The 23,332-nt window shown below is 44.0% G+C and overlaps 1 protein-coding gene across 1 annotated transcript in view; it reads right to left on the bottom strand.

Moving 5' to 3' along the window:
- Positions 1-17,946, bottom strand: part of C10H10orf95 (chromosome 10 C10orf95 homolog) — a 47,731-nt gene extending 29,785 nt beyond the window's left edge. Inside the window, exon 1 of the mRNA XM_068258978.1 lies at positions 17,906-17,946. The gene's annotated coding sequence lies outside the window, so the exon portion shown is untranslated. The remainder of the gene's footprint in view (positions 1-17,905) is intronic.
- Positions 17,947-23,332: the final 5,386 nt, after the last annotated feature.

Raw genomic sequence — 23,332 nt, 5'->3', positions numbered from 1 at the left:
TTACTCGAGATAAATTACGTTCTCTCTGGACTACAACTATCTTCATCCACTTTCCGGTGCATTCGATAGCTGCTTCTTTCCAGATGAGATGCAAATCAGGATCTAAAAAGTCGCAATCGTTCTTATTTCTCATCCTTCTCGGAGCAATTTGTGCGTTAATATACCCCGAGAGGAACGAAGAATCAATCCACTGTGTACTCGCATATTTCCTTGCATCCTCAAGTTCTCTAAACAAAGAAATAATATGCATTACATTAGTAGCATGGTTATAACCTTCTGTGGGTATAATACCAGATGCAGAAGTCCCTTGAGAGCCAACTGTTATTTCATCTGCAATACGTTTCATGTTATTATGAATTTCAATTTTAAGTTTATCCCATTTGGAAATATCAGGATTATTACCGGGGTTATTACCGGAATATAAACTGGACGTCATGGTGAAAGTAGTCACTGGTGGTGCTGCAAGGCGCTGACCCAATCTCAGCTGGCAACCAGAACAGTTAGTAGACAAAAAAGTAGTCCTTGCGCTATCAACTCCAGGAAGCCTTGACCAATCAAATCCAATGAGTCTCTAGTCCACACCAGGCAAACACAGTTTATGCTGCTCCAAATCAGGGAGTGTACAAAAAGTATCTAAAAAAAGAAGGAGCGCTCTAAGTGCGTTACCAAAGATGAGACTTTTATTGCGCTTAAAAGTGATTACTTACAGAATGGAAGAATAAAAACGCTTATCAGCGGGTGGGCTACCCGCTACACCCCTCGGCGGCAAGCCTGCACGCGCTGTGGCCAGCAGCAGCGTGTCCGATGGACCTGAAAGCTCGTCTTGTGAGGCGGTGGGCGGGGCCTAGTGTCGTGGTGCGTGTGACGTCATGACGCGTTTCGGCGCTCTGCGCCTTCATCAGATGACGTCACCCGCACAGAGAGGCGGATTTATATCCGCATAGATGCCGTAGTTATGGCAACAAGTGGGGAGAATAAAACAAACTTTATTGTTCACACGCACGGTGCGCAAGCTAATCAGCTTGCTATGCCGCTCGGGGATACACTGTTAGAAAATTCAAGCTGGCTCACATACCCCTGCAATACTTTAAAATATTACAGTAATGCAATTATAACAATAACAATAACAATTATAACAATAGTTTAAAATAACAATGATGAGAGTATATAACAACCTATTATAAATAAAAAGCACATAATGTACATACATTAATTATTTAAGAAATAATTTTTCCTTCTAAGCACATGGCTTGCCAAACCTTATCATCATTATAAATAATCCTTGGTCGACAGGGCATTTGATGGTGAAGTTATTAACGAATCTGAGAAAACGTTTCTTGTGGTACCCTACCCCTCCATCCCCTATTTTTATCACATCCCCAAAATTCATAAAGATGCCGCCAATCCACCGGGGAGGCCCATTGTTGCAGGGATGGAGGGTTTGGTTGCAAACATTTCTGCATATGTAGATCATTTCCTTCAGCCTTTAGTTTTGGCCACACAGGCCTATATATGCGATTCATCCCATTTGTTAGATATTTTAAAAAAATACAGGTGGGAACAAAACTATTTATGGGTCTCCTTAGATGTTACATCTCTGTATACGTGTATCCCACATGAAAAAGGTCTAGAGGCAGTTCAATATTTTCTTATACAAGATGGTTCATTACCATTTGTACAAGCCCAATTTCTTGTGGAGCTGTTACAGTTCGCCCTGTCTCACAATTATTTTAATTTCATGAATAAACTATACCTGCAAACCTGCGGTACCTCAATGGGGGCGGGATTTGCACCCAGTTTTGCCAATCTGTATATGGCATACTGGGAAAGCCAACACATATGGGCAGATAATCCATTTGCTAGGAATTTGATATTTTACAGTAGATACATTGACGACATCATCATAATTTGGGAAGGTGATCGTGAATTATTAGAAGATTTTGTAAAATATTGTAATAATAATGCGTTTGGCCTGGCATTTACACATGTGCTTTCTGATCAAGGTCTAATTTTTTTAGATTTGGAATTGTATTTTAACAGTAGTGGCGAGATTAGCTCTAGAACACATTTTAAGCCTATAGCAGGCAATTCATATTTACATGCATCTAGTTGCCATAATGCAAAGTGGATAGAAAATATTCCTAGAAGCCAATTTCGTAGGCTAAGACGTAATTGTACATTGGATGAGGATTATTACAAACAAGGTGAAATATTGTCCAAGAAATTTTTGGAAAAGGGGTATAGGGCAGATTTCCTCCAGGCTACACTGGAGGAATTCAGTGTTACACCATATAAACCTAAAATTCATTCCACAAAGGCCTCCATGAGATCTGATTTTTCTTTCATTACCCCTTACACTGAAGAGTCCAGAAAAATCAAAAAGATAATAACCCAAAATTGGCCTATATTACAACAAGATCCATTGTTGAGGGACATACTTCCTGAAAAGCCGAGTGTAATTTTTAAAAAAGCCAGATCTATAAAAAACATCATAGCCCCGAGTAACGTTAAGAAAACATTTGAAGCACCTAAAACTATGTTTCCTGCTATCACAGGCAATTATAAATGTCATGTAAAAAGGTGTGGTTGCTGCCCATTTATTAAACACAGAGTTAAAGAAGTAGTAGATGGACGACAACAAAAGGTCATAATCAAACAATTCATCACATGTGGCAGCGATCATGTGATATACCTTTTGTCCTGTGATTGCCCAAAATATTATGTGAGACGTACTACACGCCCACTTAGACAAAGATTTGGAGAACACAAGAGATTTATATTAGATGGAAGTGAAAAACATAGTGTTCTGTGTCACTTTAAAGAATGCCACTCCAATAGTGTTGATTCCCTTTGTATTTTAGGCCTTGAAATGATTTCCAAGAGTCTCCAAGAGGTGAGAAATATAAGAGGCTCTGTGAGAGAGAGACGTACTGGATTTTTAAAATGAATTCTTTGAGCCCAAATGGTCTCAATGAAGGGTTAGAAATTTGTACTTACATGTAAGATGTATTATTATTATTTATTGTATTTATAAAGCGCCAACATATTACGCAGCGCTGTATGCATATTTCCATCATTTAGAGATTTTTTATAGCCCATGAGTTTTTTAGCCCACGAATATTTGTATTCCTTATTAAAACCGGTTGCTTCCATCTCTCTCCACAGCTTCCACTATAATTCCTAGCAGTTTCTGACACTAGATGAGGGTGGTGAGTACCTATGAGATAGACATTGTCCATAGTAGGAATTGGTCTTATTTATTATAGTTTTTTATGTATCTCTGGTCAATGCTGTTTATTCAATCTAAAACGGTCGAGCAATGTGATCCTATGTCTGTATGTAGTTTTTTCCATCAGCCCAATGGTAGATCTTAGTGCATGTGGGTTCTTTTTTTATATATATATATATATATATATATATATATATATATATATATATATATATATATATATATATATATATACTTACAACTTTTTATTGTTTATTGTGTAATTACAATTTTGGATCTTAGGTCCTTTGTTTTATTTTCCTTTTTCCAATCCCCTTCCCCCCTTCCCTCGACCCCACCCTCCCTTCCACCCTCCCCCCCACCCCCTTTCTTTCCCCGTCCCACATACCCATACCCAGTTATAGGATCTAGGCCCATCCATTTTTAATTCATCATTTATCCATTATGATATGCAGGAGGGTTGCCAATTATTATGATTCATGGTTTATTTATAATGATGATAAGGTTTGGCAAGCCATGTGCTTAGAAGGAAAAAATATTTCTTAAATAATTAATTTATGTACATTATGTGCTTTTTATTTATAATAGGTTGTTATATACTCTCATCATTGTTATTTTAAACTATTGTTATAATTGCATTACTGTAATAATTTTAAAGTATTGCAGGGGTACGCGCTGTGAGCCAGCTTGAATTTTCTAGCAGTGTTTCCCCGAGCGGCATAGCAAGCTGATTAGCTTGCGCACCGTGCGTGTGAACAATAAAGTTTGTTTTATTCTCCCCACTTGTTGCCATAACTACGGCATCTATGCGGATATAAATCCGCCTCTCTGTGCGGGTGACGTCATCTGATGAAGGCGCAGAGTGCCAAAACGCGTCATGACGTCACACGCACCACGACACTAGGCCCCGCCCACCGCCTCGCAAGACGAGCTTCCAGGTCCATCGGACACGCTGCTGCTGGCCACAGCGCGTGCAGCCTTGCCGCCGAGGGGTGTAGCGGGTAGCCCAACCGCTGATAAGCTTTTTTATTCTTCCATTCTGTAAGTAATCACTTTTAAGCGCAATGAAAGTCTCATCTTTGGTAACGCACTTAGAGCACTCCTTCTTTTTTTAGATACTTTTTGTACACTCCCTGATTTGGAGCAGCATAAACTGTGTTTGCCTGGTGTGGAGTAGACACTCGTTGGATTTGATTGGTCAAGGCTTCCTGGAGTTGATAGCGCAAGGACTACTTTTTTGCCTATTTAATTTAATACTGGTCACAGCTGTTCAAATCCTTAGTCAAAACTTTGACATACAGACATTACATTTTCATTGTTTAAGATGATTGCCTGTGATTGTTTCAGGTGAAAATTTACTGTCAGTACAGGTATCTCCCAGTGTTGTTCATGACAAAATAATACACCATTTATGTAATTGTGGCCCTTTTTTTGCTTTGCTGTAGGCTTTATGTGATCTTGGCACATTTAGTATAATACACTGATCAGAAAAGTAAATAAACAAAAATGATGTGAACCCAGTATAGTTGACAACCAAATAAGTATTAAAAACTTACATTTATTATAACTTAAATAAAAAGCTCACAAGACTCAAACACAAGTAGTAATACACAGTTTACAAAATACCCTTTATCAGGGGCATAAGAGCTATTTCTATGTTAAAGCGGATCCGAGATGAAAAACTAAATATAACAAGTGACTTGCAAAAGTTGAGGATGCAAGGACTGGGGAAGAGTCTGTGTTCATGGATAGGGAACTGGCTAATGGACAGAAAACAAAGAGTTGTGGTCAATGGATCGTACTCAAAATGGGAGACTGTTAAAAGTGGGGTCCCACAGGGGTCTGTTCTGGGTCCAGTGCTCTTCAATTCATTTATTAATGACCTAGTAGATGCAGTAGTGAGCAATGTTGCTATTTTTGCAGATGATACAAAATTGTGCAGAATCATCAACTCTCAGGAAGATAGTGTCATATTGCAACAGGATCTGGATAGGATGGCTATATGGGCACATACATGGCAGATGAAATTCAATGTTGACAAATGTAAGGTCATGCATTTTGGACGTACTAATGGTCTAGCACCATACAAAATAAATGGGATACAGTTGGGGACATCAAACTTGGAGAAGGACTTAGGAGTACTCATTGACAACAAGTTAAATAATCGTACTCAATGCCAAGCAGCTGCAGCTAAAGCTAACAAAATTTTGGGATGCATTAAAAGGGAAATAAAAACTCGAGATGCTAGCATAATATTGCCCCTGTTTAACTCTTTAGTAAGGCCACATCTGGAATATGGAATTCAGTTCTGGGCACCACATTACAAAAAAGATATTGCAGTTTTAGAGCAGGTGCAGAGACGAGCAACAAAATTGATGCGTGGGATGGAAGGTCTCACTTAGCGAGAAAGGTTAGATAAACTGGGTTTATTTAGTCTAGAGAAAAGACGCCTTAGAGGGGATCTAATTAACATGTATAAATACATCAGAGGGCAATATAATACCTTGGCGGATGAGCTTTTTGTCCCTAGGCCTTCTCAAAGGACTAGAGGACATGATCTGCGCATGGAGGAAAAACGTTTTAACCATTTATTTAGGAAAGGGTTCTTTACAGTAAGAGTGATTAAGATGTGGAATGCATTGCCACAGGAAGTCGTTATGGCAAACTCTATACCTGCATTTAAAGGGGGCTTAGATGCTTTCCTTGCGTTGAAAGACATCCATGGCTACAATTACTAGGTAATGCCTAATGATGTTGATCCAGGGATTTTATCTGATTGCCATCTGGAGTCGGGAAGGAATTTTTCCCTTTAGGGGCTAATTGGACCATGCCTTGTAAGGGTTTTTTCACCTTCCTCTGGATCAACAGGGATATGTGAGGGAGCAGGCTGGTGTTGTACTTTATACTGGTTGAACTCGATGGACGTATGTCTTTTTTCAACCAAAATAACTATGTAACTATGTAACTATATCTTATCTAAAGTTTAGATAGTTTACACAGCAAATCTATCTTCAAACAGCTTCAACAGTATATTAATATTTTTTCCTGTGATACAATGGGAGCAGACATGTTTTCTGCTTGTCACTATTACACAATTACACACACAGGCAAGCTTATCTGTATCTAGGCATGCTAATCTGCATATTCTGTGAAAACTCCACTCTTATCTCCTCCATTACAAAGGCAACTGATCTGTATCTGCACTGCAGCTCTCAGATTGTGAAAACTCTGCCTCTGAAATCTATAGCTAGTAACACCTTTTTCACCTGCCCAGACTGAAATCCCACAATCCCTTGCAAGCGCCAAGGCACTCTGGAGAAGCTGTGGGTGTGGCTTATTTAGTTTATAGGGAATTAGGGTATTAAAACAAAACAAAACAAGTATTTGGCTTGAGGAATGCCCTATAAACTATATGTAAGGAACACAATTATGCAAGGAGTAAAAGTTCATCTCGGATCCACTTTAACTTACAATGTCATATAGTAGTAATCAAGAGGAATAAGTTAAACCTTGTACTAGCGCTAGATGAAAATTGACCAAGGCAGCACTTCCGTGCGGTTTTGACCAAGATTCTAACATGTGTACAGGCGCCCCTAAGGCTGCTTAAACTTGAGGGGTGACACTAATAGTACATATAGTAATAACATGTATAGTGGAGTTGGTTACATTTAAAATCAACAGCAGATTACAGGTATATCCTTACAGGGTTTTTTTTGCCTAAAACCCCTTCCTCAGGGGACCCATAAACAGATGGCAAAATATCACCTAATCCCCAAGGTGCATACCTAGTTAAAACACAGGTAGCCTGACAAGAGAAAAAAAACAATTGTCCAATCTGCTCCTGATCAGCAACGGGATCAATCAGGGGCAGTTTGGATACAGATAATAATGAGGACACCCGACATTGCTATTAATGAAGGGTAAAGTGAAGCATTCAGACAGCAGGGCACAGGGCTGTGCTCATACCTGACTCAGTTAAGTTCTCCTGAGCTGCTGTTCCATGCTCTGCTCTGTTGCTGTTCTGTACACCCGCTGCTGCTCCATGCTCTGTACATATGCTGCTACTCCATGCTCTGCACGCATGGTGCTGCTCCATGCTCTGTACACACGTTGCTTCTTCATGCTCTGTACACACACTGCTGCTCCATGCTCTGTACACACGCTGCTGCTCCATGCTCTGTACACACACTGCTGCTCCATGCTCTGTACACACACTGCTGCTCCATGCTCTGTACACACGCTGCTGCTCCATTATACTAAACTGTAGCCAGGAAAGAAAGGGGGCTGAGCTGTGAGCTTCAGGATACCTGCAGATATTCTGGTGTCTCAACTTGTGCCTGTCCCCAGACAGTGCACCGGCCCTGGTCTTAGGGGGGATTCTGGGCAGCTGTAATCCCCCCTGCGTTTGCCTATAGGATTCACAGTGGTCAGATGTATAATTCACACTTTAAAATGTTGCTTTGTATTGAAATCTATGTGCAGTCTGCTTTGCAGTTCACACTCATTATAATGCGAGTGTTATGCAACTGACTATAGTGAACCTAGCCTGAAGCTAGGCTGTCAGTCAGCAGGGAGGTATAGCTTTAGCTGACAGAGCAATGCGTAATTAATTTTAAAAAATAATCTATCAATTGGGGAAAAAAATGCATATTCACACAACTGCACCTCAACTTTGGCTTTATTGTTATGAGATGACCTTTCACTGAAAGTTGTTTATGACAAGGGATTATCAAATCTTTAATTGCTTTACAGACTGACAACACAAAGGACTATTAGCAGAGTTAAGGTGCATACAAACGCACTACAGAAGCCAACGACGGGTCCGTTAGACCCTCCCGCTGGGCGGACTTTCAGCAGACTGTAGTGCGTGTGTACGCACTGTCGGCGGACTGATAAGGCTGTGTGAACGATCCGCTGAGCGGAACAGCTTTATCAGTCCGCCGACAGTGCGTACACACGCACTAGTCTGCTAAAAGTCCGCCCAGCGGGAGGGTCCGACGGACCCGTCGTTGGCTTCTGTATTGCGTGTGTAAGCACCTTTAACCTGTAATTGGTTTGTAAGGACATGACCCCATATGACCCTGCGAGCTACTGACAGAGACTCTCTACTTACTGTTTCAGAAGACTGGAGGTTTTTGATGCAGGCACTTGCCAGAACAACCCTGAGATGTAGTGCCAGTATTCATTTTACAATTGTGATTGCATCTCAGGGTTAACCTGACAGGTAATGCAGTCAGGATTTCCTTAATCTTGAATAAGTGATATGACAAGCGAAACTTAAATAAAGTAACAAAATAAGAGTTTCACTTACCTGGGGCTTCTGCCAGCCCCCTGCAGACAACCTGTGCCCAAGCCGTCCTGGCCCGATCCTCTGTTACTCCGCTGCGGCTCACTTTTCTTCACACAATGGAAGCTAACGTCTAAGTCGACCTCCACTGCACCCTGGCCACGCATATTCTCATACGCATTCCCATAGCCAGGAGAGCCAGTACGAGAAAATCTCTACTATGAGGATGCGCGGCGCAAGCACAGTACAATCGAACTGCGCAAAGTGAAACTGAGTCATGGCGGGGGACCGGAGGCGGGGGATCGCAGGCACAAGTCGGCAGCAGGGGGCTGGCAGAAGCCCCAGGTAAGTGAAACTCTTATTTTTTTTACTTTACTTCAGTTCCGATTTAAATGCTTGCTAACAAAATAAAGTACACTTCTACTGAAAATCAATGTACTTGTCTTCATTAATGGTGCAATTTAGGTACATAGGGACCAATTCAACATAGGCCATAAAGATCACCAGACTGCCATAAAGGCTGCTGATGAAGATAGGGTTGGGGTGAAGTACTTTGAAAACATAAGAATAAACTATTAGGGCCTGTTTCCAGTGACCCCCACTCTAGATTAGGGTCCTTTTACACTTAATGCGTTGGTATGTATTAGTGTGCGTTGGTGTCATGATCGGTGTCAGCACGTAGAGAGAATCTGATTATTGGCGATCTGCAGTATCACCAAGAATGCAGATGTACAGTATACCCGATTATTGGTGATCTGCAGTATCACCGATAATCCGATATAATGCTAACTTTGAACACCAGCAAAGAACACAATAAAGACAGTAAAATATCAGACAGTGTGGAAATGTCCACCACACGGCAATTCCTCAGAGGTGTGGTTACCTCTGAATGGGAACCCAGTGAGTGAGATCCTCTAACCAGGCAGAGTGAGGAATCTCGACCCCCAGCAGTAATCGTCTGCTTGGGGCAGGCGTCTCGGAGAGGCAAGCCTCAGAGATAACCCTCCAGTGGGAGACGTTCCACTGAAGGGAGAAAGGTCAGACAGGCAAGGGTTCGGCAACAGAGATGTCGGCGGCACTACAGGAACGGAAGGCAGAAGAGTAATCGGTAAACAGGCAGAGGTCGGCAACAAGGATCAGATAGGCAAAGGTACAAGATCAGCAAGAGGTAGAGTAGTCAGGGATAGCAAGAGTCAAAACAGGTAAGGTGTGAAATCCTTAGTATCAACACCAGGGAACTGCACTAAGGTCTGAGCGCTAACGCAGAATGTATTCACGACAGCAGACAGTGAGCAAATTACATCTATGGGCTTAAATGCAGAAGCCCTGTTCCACCAGCCCGCCCAGGGGGCTGGAACCAAAGTCAGCCTGTGATTGGTTGGCTGAGGTCAGCTGATCACCGGATCAGCTGACCCTTCTGCGGAGAAGGTAAATGTCCTGTCGCTTCGCGCGTGTGCGCATGACCCTCTGCCTCTGCACATCAGTGAGGCCATGTCCCCGGTCAGCGCACGCTCGCGGACGGAAGTCCGCCGGCTGGATTGCGGGGTCCGCCGCCATATCGCCAGGTGCGGCGGCGACTGCCCTGCTCTGTGCCAGCGGCTCCGTATGCGAGTCGGAAGCCGCCAGCTGGGAAGCGGAGGCCGCCGCCATGCTGCCCTGCGTGGCGGCAGCCTCGCTATTCCTCACAGTACCCCCCCTTGAGGAGTGGACTCCGGACACTTCCTACCTGGCTTCTCAGGATGTAACTGATGGAACCTCTTTTTTAATTTCTCAGCGTGCATGCGACTCTCTGGTACCCAAGATCTGTCCTCCACCCCATACCCTTTCCAATGGACCAGATACTGTACGGAATTCTGTACCAGCCGGGAATCCAAAATTTTCCCAACCTCGTACTGTGTCTGGCCCTCCACTACCACCGGGGGGGGGGGGGAGGAATCCACATACACTGCTAGTTTCAACAAGGAAACATGGAATGATCTCCCACCTCTCATGCTGGCTGGGAGATCAATCACATACGAGACCTCATTGATCTTTTTGGCTACCGCATAAGGCCCTATGAACTTGGGCCCCAACTTGGTGGATGGTTGTCTGAGTGCCAAATGTCTAGTTGACACCCACACCATGTCTCCAGGAGAAAAGTGCCACTCAACAGACCATTTCTTGTCAGCCTGTTTCTTCTGATTCTGGAAGGCTACTCCCAAATTCTCCTTTACTTGTCCCCAAAGTTTCTTTAAAACCTTCTGCCAATCTTCCAGGGCTGGGAAGGGAGAGGAACACACCGGCAATGGGGAAAATTTAGGAGACCTCCCTGATGCCACCTGAAAAGGGGACAAACCTGTTGAAGCGCTTTTCAGGTTGTTGTGTGCAAACTCAGCAAAGGGTAAAAATTTAACCCACTCCGTTTGTGCATCTGCCACATAGCACCTCAGGAATTGTTCCAGTGATTGATTAACCCTTTCGGTCTGCCCGTTGGTCTGTGGGTGATACCCAGACGAGAAGGACAGGTTCATACCCAAATTATGGCAAAAAGCCCTCCAAAATTTTGATACAAATTGGACTCCTCTATCCTACACCACATCATCCGGAATCCCATGTAATCGGAAGACGTGCTGTATGAAGAGGTCGGCTAAGTCTTGAGCTGATGGAAATCCTTTAAGAGGAACAAAGTGGGCCATCTTGCTGAACCTGTCCACGATCACCCATATCACAGTCATACCTTCCGACTTGGGAAGCTCGCCAATGAAGTCCATGGACAGATGGGTCCATGGTTCGCTTGGTACTAGCAAGGGTTGTAAGGTACCTACTGAAGCCTGGCGAGACGGTTTACTCCTGGCACACACCACACACTCTCTGACAAATTCCCTGAAATCAGATGCCAATGAAGGCCACCACACACACCTTGTGAGTAGATCTAGAGTGCAGGTGACCCCTGGGTGACCTGTGTTCTTATGGGCATGGAATAGCTGCATGATTTGCAAACAGAACGGGAGTGGAACAAAGAGAACCCCTTCCGGTTTCCCTTCTGGGGTATCTAGCTGGTGAGGCGCCAGTGTGACTGCCCAGTCCTCCCAGGTTTCAGTGGCTGCCAGCACCACCTTGTGTGGTACAATGCTCTCGGGGAGTGCGGGCTGAGCTGTCTCTGGTTCAAAACATCTGGAGAGAGCGTCCGCTTTAATGTTCTTGGAACCTGGAGTGTACGTGATAACAAATCTAAAACGCGAGAAAAATAGGGACCAGCGGGCATGACGAGGAATGAGCCTCTTAGCCCCTTCAATGTACTCCAGGTTCTTATGGTCAGTATATACAGTAAGGGTGTGTTCTGCGCCCTCCAGCCAATGGCGCCATTCCTGGAAGGCTAACTTGACGGCCAACAGTTCCCTATTGCCCACATCGTAGTTTCTCTCAGCTGGAGAAAACCTGCGTGAGAAATAGGCACAAGGATGTGTCTTGCCCTGCAGACCCGAGCGCTGAGACAGCACAGCCCCCACCCCGATCTCTGAGGCATCTACCTCTACTATGAAGGGAAGAGCGATGTTTCTTCAGGGTATTGAATGCGGCCTGGGCCTCCGATGACCTTTGATAAGGGTCAGCCCCTTTCTTGGTTAGACTAGTCAGAGGGGCTACTACCGAAGAAAACCCCTTAATAAATCTCCGGTAGTAGTTAGCAAAACCGAGAAATCTCTGAAGTGCCTTTAAACCCACCGGTTGCGGCCACTCTAAAACAGCCGAAACCTTTTCTGGGTCCATAGAGAGCCCTGACATTGGGATGATGTATCCCAGAAAAGGGATTTGAGTGACCTCAAAAAGGCATTTCTCTAGTTTTGCATACAGTAGGTTTTGTCTTAACCTCTTCAACACATATTTGACATGCTTGCGATGTTCCACGAGGTTTGGAGAAAAAATCAATATGTCGTCAAGATATACCACGACAAACTTCCCCAACACCTCCCTGAAGACCTCGTTAATCAAGTCCTGGAAGACGGCCGGGGCGTTACACAACCCAAAGGGCATAACCAGATACTCGTAATGCCCGTCGGGCGTATTGAAGGCCGTCTTCCATTCGTCACCAGCCCTAATGCGCACCAGGTTGTATGCCCCACGTAGGTCCAATTTTGAAAAAATAGTGGAATTGGTAATCTGGCCAAAGAGATCGTCTATCAGAGGTAATGGATAGCGATTTTTGATGGTGATCTTGTTTAGACCTCGGTAGTCAATACAGGGTCTAAGACCACCATCTTTCTTTTTAACGAAAAAAAACCCCGCCACAGCCGGTGACCGAGAAGGGCGGATGAACCCCTTTGCCAGGTTCTCCGTAATGTACTCTCGCATTGCCTGTTTCTCCGGACCGGAAAGATTATAAAGATGACCCCTAGGAGGCATACAACCAGATCTTAGGTCGATAGGACAGTCGAAACTCCGATGTGGTGGGAGTGTATCAGCGGATTTAGGACAAAACACATCCGCAAACTCAGCGTACTGTGCGGGTATCCCCTTGACCTCTACCTTGGCAGCACACATGGCAATCCTTCCCAAACAATGGGTCTGTCAATAAGGTGACCAGCTGAGTAACTGACCAGAGGCCCAATCTATCTGTGGGGAATGGAACTGTAACCAGGGCATGCCAAGAATAACGGTGGAGGTTGCCATGCGCAAAACAAGAAACTGTAGACTCTCCTTATGTAGAACCCCTATAGTACATGACAACCTAGGGGTCTGAGAGAGAGGTGATCTACACTGTAGAGGAGAGTCATCTACTGCGGTGACGACTATTTATCGGTCTAAGGGCTGTAAGTGAACCCCCAGTCCTTTCACAAACTCGTAATCTATAAAATTGGTTGCGGACCCAGAGTCCACAAAAGCTTCAGTATCAACAGAAAAATTCCCCCAGGAAATGGAACATGGGAGAAGTTACCGATTATTCTGACTTAGAGGTAAGTTCTGTGCGTCTAGGGTATTACCTCTAACTACACCTAGACAGCAGCGTTTCCCGACTTCCTGGGGCAATTTTGAGCAATATGACCCTGCTCTGCACAATATAAACAAAGGTTCTCTGCCCTTCTACACTCTTTCTCGGCTCGAGTCAACCGAGAATGTCCGATTTGCATCGGTTCGTCGGTAGCGGGATAAGGTAATGAGGACGCATGAGAAAAAACTCTCACTGCATTCCTGCCTCTCGATTGGCGCTGATAGCGCAATCTACGGTCCGCCCGTATCGCCAAAGAAATGGCGTCATCCACGGACTTGGGCTCTGGGTGTCCCAACATTAATTCAGATACTGCGTCTGATAGGCCTGACAGAAAACAGTCTAACAAGGCGTAAGACCCCCACCTAGATGACACAGCCCACTTTCTGAACTCTGCCGCGTAAACCTCGACCGTGTCTCGATCCTGCCTGAGAGTCTTGAGCTTCCTCTCAGCAGTGATCGAGGCATCCGGATCGTCATAAATTATAGCCATTGATTTGAAAAATTCCTCAACTGACGTGAGAGCCGTATCCTCGGGTGGAAGACCATATGCCCAGGTTTGCGAATACCCGGACAATAAGGTCTTAATAAAAGTCACCCTTTGCTGCTCAGAACCTGACTGGGTAGGTCGTAACTCAAAATAAGACAAAACCCGGTTACGAAAATTCTGGAAGTCAGATCTTTGCCCTGAAAACTTTTCGGGCACTGACATGCGGAGATCTGTGACCGGAGGGGATTGCACTGTGGCCACAGTCGTCTGCAAGACCCGTACAGACCCAGCCAACTGGTTGATCTGAGTCTGTTGTGTATTAACCACCTCGATGAGGTTATTAAGCGAAGTGGTTAGAGTCTCGATCTGACTGCGTAGTGCTTCCATACCAATGGTCTGCTGTTCTGTCATGATCGGTGTCAGCACGTAGAGAGAATCTGATTATTGGCGATCTGTAGTATCACCAAGAATGCAGATGTATACCCGATTATTGCTGATCTGCAGTATCACCAATAATCCGATATAATGCTAACCTCTGGACACCAGCAAAGAACACAATAAAGACAGTAAAATATAGGACGGTGTGGAAATGTCCACCACACGGCAATTCCTCAGATGTGTGGTTACCTCTGAATGGGAACCCCGTGAGTGAGATCCTCTAACCAGGCAGAGTGAGGAATCTCGACCCCCAGCAGTAATCGTCTGCTTGGGGCAGGCGTCTCGGAGAGGCAAGCCTCAGAGATAACCCTCCAGTGGGAGACGTTCCACTGAAGGGAGAAAGGTCAGACAGGCAAGGGTTCGGCAACAGAGATGATGGCGGCAGTACAGGAGCGGAAGGCAGAAGAGTAATCGGTAAACAGGCAGAGGTCGGCAACAAGGATCAGATAGGCAAAGGTACAAGATCAGCAAGAGGTAGAGTAGTCAGGGATAGCAAGAGTCAAAACACAGATCAATATACAACAATATTCCTAGGCTAAGGTGTGAAATCCTTAGTATCAACACCAGGGAACTGCACTAAGGTCTGAGCGCTAACACAGAATGTATTCACGACAGCAGACAGTGAGCAAATGACATCTATGGGCTTAAATGCAGAAGCCCTGTTCCACCAGCCCGCCCAGGGGGCTGGAACCAAAGTCAGCCTGTGATTGGTTGGCTGAGGTCAGCTGATCACCGGATCAGCTGATCCTTCTGCGGAGAAGGTAAATGTCCTGCCGGCTCGCGCGCGTGCGCATGACCCTCTGCCTCTGCACATCAGTGAGGCCAGGTCCCCGGTCAGCGCACACTCACGGACGGAAGTCCGCCGGCTGGATTGCGGGGTCCGCGGCCATCTCGCCAGGCGCGGCGGCGACTGCCCTGCTCTGTGCCGGCGGCTCCGTAAGCGAGTCGGAAGCCGCCGGCTGGGAAGCGGAGGCCGCCGCCATGCTACCCTGCGCGGCGGCGGCCTCGCTATTCCTCACAGTTGGTACACGTTTTTCCATAGCAGTGCATTGTGAAAAAGCTTTCCGTTAAAACGCGTATAGTGGGAACTGTGCCATAGTAAAACATGGGCATTACTTTGAAAATCAGTTTTCTTTCCATTATAACTGTAAAAGGGGCCTTACTATAGCAAAATGAAGTCCTGTGTAAAGGCTTATACACGCAATGCTATTCTTCTGTGTGTTTTTTTTTGCGACAAATGTTTTTTCCATGATCACGCAACATCGTTTAGTGAAAATTCATTAAACGATGTTTCAGGATGCACGCCAAACACGGCGATCGTTCGGTTTTAAAGAGAAACTCTGACCAGGAATTGAACTTTATCCCAATCAGTAGCTGATACCCCCTTTTACATGAGAAATGTATTCCTTTTCACAAACAGACCATCAGGAGACGCTGTATGGCTGATATTGTGGTGAAACCCCATCCCACAAAGAAATTCTGAGTACGTTCTCTTGGAAGTTTCCTGTCTGTGAATCTTGTTGCATTGTGGGAAATAGCTGTTTACAGTTGTTTCCAACTGCCAAAAAAACATACAGCAGCTACATCATCTGCCAACAGTACCATGTAGTAAATGTCAGAATGTAAATCAGGGATTTTTAAAGATTTTACAATGGGCAAACACTGACTAAATAATTTATACAGAATGATTGTAAAAATGAAGCACTTTTTTTTATTACATTATTTTCACAGCAGTTGCTCTTTAAACAATCGCCATGTTGGAATAAATTGTGGGGGATCATTCTGATCCTCATTGACTTTCGCAAGTTTTGCCGCTGTCGTGCAAATGTCCGTTTTTAATGTTGTTTGTTTCTGATGCTGCTAACAGTGTTTGTAGATTTGGCGTGATGGAACGGGAAACAATCGCTGGTCGACGGAGATCCCCGATCCATCTGCCTGTGGGTACTGAACTTTCGACTTGGTGCATATTGAGCCGGATCACAAACGGCCCGTTTGGAGCAGACATCGGAATGTCCACTCACACTTCTGTGGAAAATGTATGGGTCGTCTGGAAAAATTGTGCAGGATAGATAGTTGCGTTATGCTTACCGGAATAGATCAAACCTATCCGTTCCGGACTGACAGTGTGAACAGATCCTATAACATAGGTTCCATGGATTGTCAGTTTTTGTGTTCCGTTGTGATCCAGCAACAAGTCCTGTTTTGCCTTGCAGTAGTAACTGAGCCATGTTTATTTATTATGTTGCTAGACAGGCATGCAAGTGACTCATCTAAAGAGATTCTATTTCTCAGTCTCATGGCAGCAAGCCTGAATAGGATGTTCAATTTAATATTCTAAGAGAATTGTAATCTTATAATCTGACAAATAATTACAAACATCCGACCCTTCCTGCAGAGTGTAAAGAATATTATCATCCAGTATTTGTACTGTCATAGTTTAAAGTGATCAAATACCTCCTTCTTTCAAACTCTAGCTTTTAGATCACAAATAATGTTTTAAGTACACAGATAAGATGAAGAATGTACTATCTGAAGTAGTATGTTGTTTTGTGACTGCCTCTTGTCCTGTTGTCCTGGGTATTGTGCTAAGAAGGGTTGTCTTGTTGCTTCACAAAACTGAGGAAGTGTTATGGGTTCCTGAACCCGATGGTTGAGTTGCACAATGGCCATATCACAGGTGTAGATTACCACTTAAAGAGAACCTGAACTGAAAATAAAAAGTCTAAATAACCATACACGGGTCATACTTACTGTGTAGTCTACTACTCAATCTCTTTGTTCTCTGTTGCATCCCATTTGTCCACTTTGATCAATGGAATTCTCCATCCTCCATTTTAAAAAATGGCTATTAAACCATAACAGCTTCCTGGTCAGCACACTGTTAAACATTAATATCACCCACTTGAGCCATAGAAAAATATGGACTTTACCTCGCACATTCAGTTGTTACTGACAGTTGCTGATCTATAACTGGTATATTTCAGTCCTGACAAAATATTGTCAGAACTGGAAGTGATCATTGTAAGAAGAAAATGGTGAGCTTCTGGGAGGAACTGGCGGTGAGGTTAGTATGTAATATTAATTTGCAGCTACGTCATGTGTTTATTTTAAATAATTTTACTCTCTACAGGTTCCCTTTAAGTACTAGCGGACTCTGCCCCCTAAAGGGAACCTAAACTGAGAAGGAGATGGAATTTTCCTTTGAAAATAATACCATTTGCCTGACTCTCCTGCTGATCCTGTGTCTCTAATACTTTTACTCACAGCCCCTCAACAAGCATGCAGAGCAGGTGCTCTGACTGAAGTCAGACTAGATTAGCTGCATGCTTGTTTCAGGTGTGATTCAGCCACTACTGCAATCAAAGAGATCAGCAGGACTGCCAAGCAACTGGTATTGTTTAAAAGGAAACATCCCTAACCCTCTCAGTTTAGGTTCCCTTTAAGAACCAGATACCTGGTACTATAAATGGCAGAATACCAACGAATCTATACACATACCCGCTGCAACCGTTGTCCACACCGCACACCAGAAACTTAAGGCCAACCATTCTGCCGTCTCTATGATGGCAGAGTTCCTGTGAGCCAGTAAGGAGCTGCTTTCATTGGCTCCTGATCTGCTCTCTCAATGTAAGCCAGTGGGAGTTGCTTACATTGATAGACAGGGTCATGAGCCAATGAAATCGGCTCCTGACTAGCTCACAGGACTATACCGTCATAGAAACAGCAAAGTAAGTGAGCTGCAGCGGGAGTGACAAGAGCGGCGAGGACTCGCGGCAGCGTTGAACTGAAATCTAGGCCCTGGCAGCCACAACAGCATCAAAACAGGCCATAGATTTCAACTAGCGCCATCCTTAACTGGTTAAAAAGAGGCGTCTGGTAAAATAGGTGCAAGGAAATCCTTTAAAACATTTTGACATTTTGCTCAGTTTTTCTGTCCTAGAAGTTTCACCACTCATACAGATAAGCTCCTCCTGTAGTCATGTGTGAAAGAAAAATGAAGTAAAGGATATTCTCTTACTTCAGCCAACAATCTATTCAATTCCTGTTATTATGCAGATATTAATTGTATACTGTAAGCGGCTGGCTAAAAGTGTGTGCTAACTGCAAAATTCCTGGGCAAACATGGTATAACAGCATTGGGCATACCTCCCAACTTTTTGAAATGAGAAAAAAGGACACTTAAGCCACGCCCCTGTCACACCCCTTGTCACGACCCACCACGCCCTAGTCACGCATACCGTAAAGATTTCATAAGTAAAATATGTTGTTTTATAATTCAAACCACAGTGGTCCTTTCTATCCTGGGTCATTTTCCTTCATAGTAACATTTTAAAATTATTAATATATCAATTTAAAGGATGGAAATAAAGTTTAGAGTCAATCACATTTTTGGCATATTAATATACATATTTATATAGAAAGAGGGACAAATGAGGGTGAAAAGGGGACAGAGGGACAGGGCTCCGAAAAAGGGACAGTTGGGAACTATGGGATTGGAGGGTGCGTGGCACTCTGTGGGGGTCGATTGGAGGGTGCCAGTGGGCAGAAGAGGATAAAAAAGATCGAGGCACGAGCCGCGCGGACAGCCGATGAAGTGTAATGCGGCGGGGAGCACAGCCGACATCAGTCCTCCCTCCCTCCCTCTCCATCATGGCCCCCCGTGAGTCCCTATATGAAATGCAGAGAGATTGTGCGCAGGAGTGTTTATCTTACATTACTGTTCGGTGACCGGCTTCCTACTTCCTGTTTCGCGTCATGGGAAACAGGAAGTAGGAAGCCGGTCACCGAACAGTAATGTAAGCTAAACACTCCTGCGCACGATCTCTCTGCATTTCATATAGGGACTCACGGGGGGCCATGATGGAGAGGGAGGGAGGGAGGGAGGACTGATGTCGGCTGTGCTCCCCGACGCACTACACTTCAGCGACTGTCCGCGCGGCTGGTGCCTCGATCTTTTTTTTTCTCTCTCTGCCTGCCGGGACACAAGGGGGGTATCCCGTGACAGCGGGACCCCTCCCCCAACCCGTGACAGTCCCGCCGAATCCGGGACGGTTGGGGCCCCTGGCATTGGGTGTTGATGACAAGTTATGTTGAAGGCCCCCTCCCTACCAAGTAATGGTTGCTGCAGTTTGACATACACCACCTTCCAAATTATTATGCACATTATATTTTCCTCTGATTTTCCTAAATAGTGGATGCAAGTGGCAGTCTGCATCATCTTTTAGTCATCAACTATTAGAGCATAATTCAAATGTTACTAAACGGACCTCCTCGTGATAATGGGATTTATTACAAAATTAAAAAAATAAAACCTTAAAATGCACTGTTCCAAATTACTACAGAGTTTTAAAACATTGCATAGGCTGTAAAGATCTGAAAATGGTCATTTGTTGAATCTGGAGCATTAGGAGGTCATATTTACTATAATCAAAAGCTATTTCAGTCAAAAACATCTTAACAGGTCAAGTTATGTATTGACATAGGGCCCCTTATTTGATAGCAGCTTCAGAATTGTTGCATCCATTGAACTTGTGAGTTTTTTTGAGAGTTTCTGCTTGAATGTCTTTGCAGGATGTCGGAATAGTCTCTCAGAGCTGCTGTTTGGATGTAAACTGCCTCCCACCCTCATATATCTTTTGCTTCAGGATGCTCCAAAGGTTCTCAATATGATGGAGGTCAGGGGAGGATGAGGGCCACACTATGGGTTTAAACAGAATCTGTATTGTTAAAATCGCACAAAAGTAAACATACCAGTGCGTTAGGGGACATCTCCTATTACCCTCTGTCACAATTTCGCCGCTCCCCGCCGCATTAAAAGTGGTTAAAAACAGTTTTAAAAAGTTTGTTTATAAACAAACAAAATGGCCACCAAAACAGGAAGTAGGTTGATGTACAGTATGTCCACACATAGAAAATACATCCATACACAATCAGGCTGTATATAGCCTTCCTTTTGAATCTCAAGAGATCATTTGTGTGTTTCTTTCCCCCCTGAGGGGGGAGTGCATAGCAGAACCACAACACTGAAGAACTTGGCAGCCTTCCAGACACAGGCCTGACAAGTCTGACAAGAGAGAGATAAGTTGATTTATTACAGAGACTGTGATAGTACAAAGTGCTGCAGTAAGCCAGAACACATTAGAATAGCTTTTGGAACTTGTAGGATGATAAAAAACAGGATGCAATTTTTGTTACGGAGTCTCTTTAATTCACTATAACAAATAGGATGTTAACATAGTGTGTCAGAGTTAACATTCCTTATCAGAGTTAACGTGGGTTATTAAAGTTAGCGTGCCTTATCAGAGTAGCATAGCGATCACTACGAATTTATGCCTGCTAATTGGCAATGACGAGAGCTCTACTTGTCCTGCACTGAGCCCCTGCGAGTCCAATCACTTTTAAGGAAAATTATCCCCGCACTTTGATTGGCCCAATAAGCTGCCTGTCACTTGACATGCACAAACAACCTCAAGAATCAGAATTCCCGTTCTGAAGTCATAATTGACAAAATCAAAATTAATCACTGCTTCACTGTTCAGCAACTCTTTATTGCATGCAATGTGCATGATTCCCGGTAGAATCATTCGGTTAGCTCGGCCAGTCAGGGCGCACTGCGCACGTGTGCCTTGCTCCCGTAGCCAGGAGTGCTCTGCACCTGTGCAGTACTACTGTGCAGGCACAGAGCGCTCCCAGCTGTGGGAGTGAGATGAGGGGCATGCACAGCCGCACCTCCCCCAACTGGCCAAACTTGCAGGGCTTCTACCGGGAAAACGTGGAGGGGGAGGCAGATGGCGTGGGATCATTCAGTGCGGAGGGGCTGGAGAAAGCCCCAGGTATGTATACAACTTGTATACCTATTCGTCTCAGGTACACTTTAAGTTTTTTGAAATATAAAAGTTTTCATCTCTTGTCCAAGGCATTCAACTATTTCACACTTTTCGGCAGCAGAGAGATCATTTTTCTTTCTCATATTGCTTGAAAATGGTGGTCTGCTTAATAATGTGGAACACCCTTTTTTGTAGTTTTTCCTTTAATCGGGGCAAACTAGTTACCAGAGATGTCAGAGATTGATTTCAGTGATCAAAAGAGCCCTGAGCCATAATACCATCCATGCGTTTAATTGAAAAAAAAAAAATTAAATCTTTATGACAAGATGGCTTTTCCCCCATTTACAAACACTCACCATTCTCAAAAAAGTGTTCTTTCTCCTTGAGAAACGTAGAAAAACTACAGATCATTGAACTTCTCAGTACACTGTTACTCAACACAGCATCACTGCAAGCTCTGCATCCCAAACTGTTCTGCTGTTTGTTTTAAAGGGAACCTAATGACCATCAAACACAGACATCCATGGCATACAATATCTAAACAATTACACCAGCTCACATAACCAGTGAAAAAATGTATCTTTATCAAAGGGAAAAACCCAAAATTTAAAATAATTACGGTAAAAACACAGGCAGTCATCAGCTATAGAAGGGCCGACCTGATATACAATTATACATGTCTCATAAACTTATCAAAGTCAGATAAACCAAATAAGCCAACTGCATCTGAAGATATACATAGCACATCACTCTACGAGTCCAGCTAGTTTAATCCTCATGTCTGTATCAAGCATAAATATATAAACACATATATAAATGGAACCTAAAGCAAGAGGGATATAGAGCTGCCATATTTGCGTCCTTTTAAACAATGCATATTGCTTGGCTGTCCTGCTGATCCTCTCAGTGGCGTAGCAATAGAGGGTGCAGAGGTAGCGACCGCATCGGGGCCCTTGGGCTAGAGGGGCCCCATGGGGCCCACTCTCAATCACAGTAATAACTCTTCATTGGTCCTGTTCTTACAATAATCACTTCTATACATGCTTTGAATAGTAGTGATCATTAACAAACTATTCCCCATCCCCTTCTTGCACTTCTGACACTGTTTTTTGTCCTTGATTGGTTTTGGTGTGCCGTATCAATTGTTATGTATAGCATACTTGAGGGGCCCCAATGCAAAACTTGCACTGGGGCCCACAGCTTCTTAGCTGCGCCACTGGATCCTCTGCCTTAAATACTTTTAGCCATAGACCCTGAACAAGCATGCAGATCAGGTGCTCTAGCTGACCTTTGATGGGATTAGCTGCATGCTTGTTTCAGGTGTGTGATTCAGACTATTGCAGGCAAAGAGTCAGGCAACTGTTATTGCTTAAAAGGAAATAAATATGAAAGCCTCGCTTTAGGTTAACTGGCTCTCAGAGAGTACATCTTCCTCAAACATTAGGGTTTCTACAATTGAACTGGAGAATGGTTGGTTATGTTTGGGCCTGTGTCATGGGCTCTGTGAAAGGAAAGACTAATTAGTGACACTTGCTCAGTTGGCACTCACAGCCCAGACACCAAAATCAACAGTTGGTAATGGGAAAAACAGGTGCCATGACAGGAAGATTAAAATGTACAAAAAAACAGTTTAAAAATGTGAGGCAGCGTTGGACTTACCTCTCCATTGAGCACTAGCTTTATTGTATGCAATAAAATTATTGGTGATACAAGACAATTTGAGTTTTCAATGGGGTGTAAGTCCACCGGTACCTCCCATTTTTAAACTGTTTTTGGTACATTTTAATCTTCCTGGCACCTGTTTTTCCCGTTATCAATTGCAAATTGTCCACCCCTGGTGCAGAAGTGTTACCTCCTACATTGTGACCTGCAGAGAGCATCTTCTTAACCCGAGGGGGGTTGGGTCTAATTCCCCTGCTTGCAGTGGTTGCCTTTGAGGTAAGCCATTTTTGTAAGTATACAATCTTATTGAATTTGTTTCGTCCATTTGGACTTTAACATACTATGCTATTGTGGGCCCTTGATTTTACTTTTTCTTTTTCTACAAACCAAAATCAACAGGGCGGAGCTATCAGTTTGGAGCTAAAATGTGTGCTTG

This window comes from Hyperolius riggenbachi, chromosome 10 (genome assembly GCF_040937935.1).
Source record: "Hyperolius riggenbachi isolate aHypRig1 chromosome 10, aHypRig1.pri, whole genome shotgun sequence".
Taxonomy (NCBI): Eukaryota; Metazoa; Chordata; class Amphibia; order Anura; family Hyperoliidae; genus Hyperolius; species Hyperolius riggenbachi.
The sequence above is the reverse complement of the archived record's forward strand: the minus strand, read 5'-3'. Positions and strand labels throughout refer to the sequence as shown.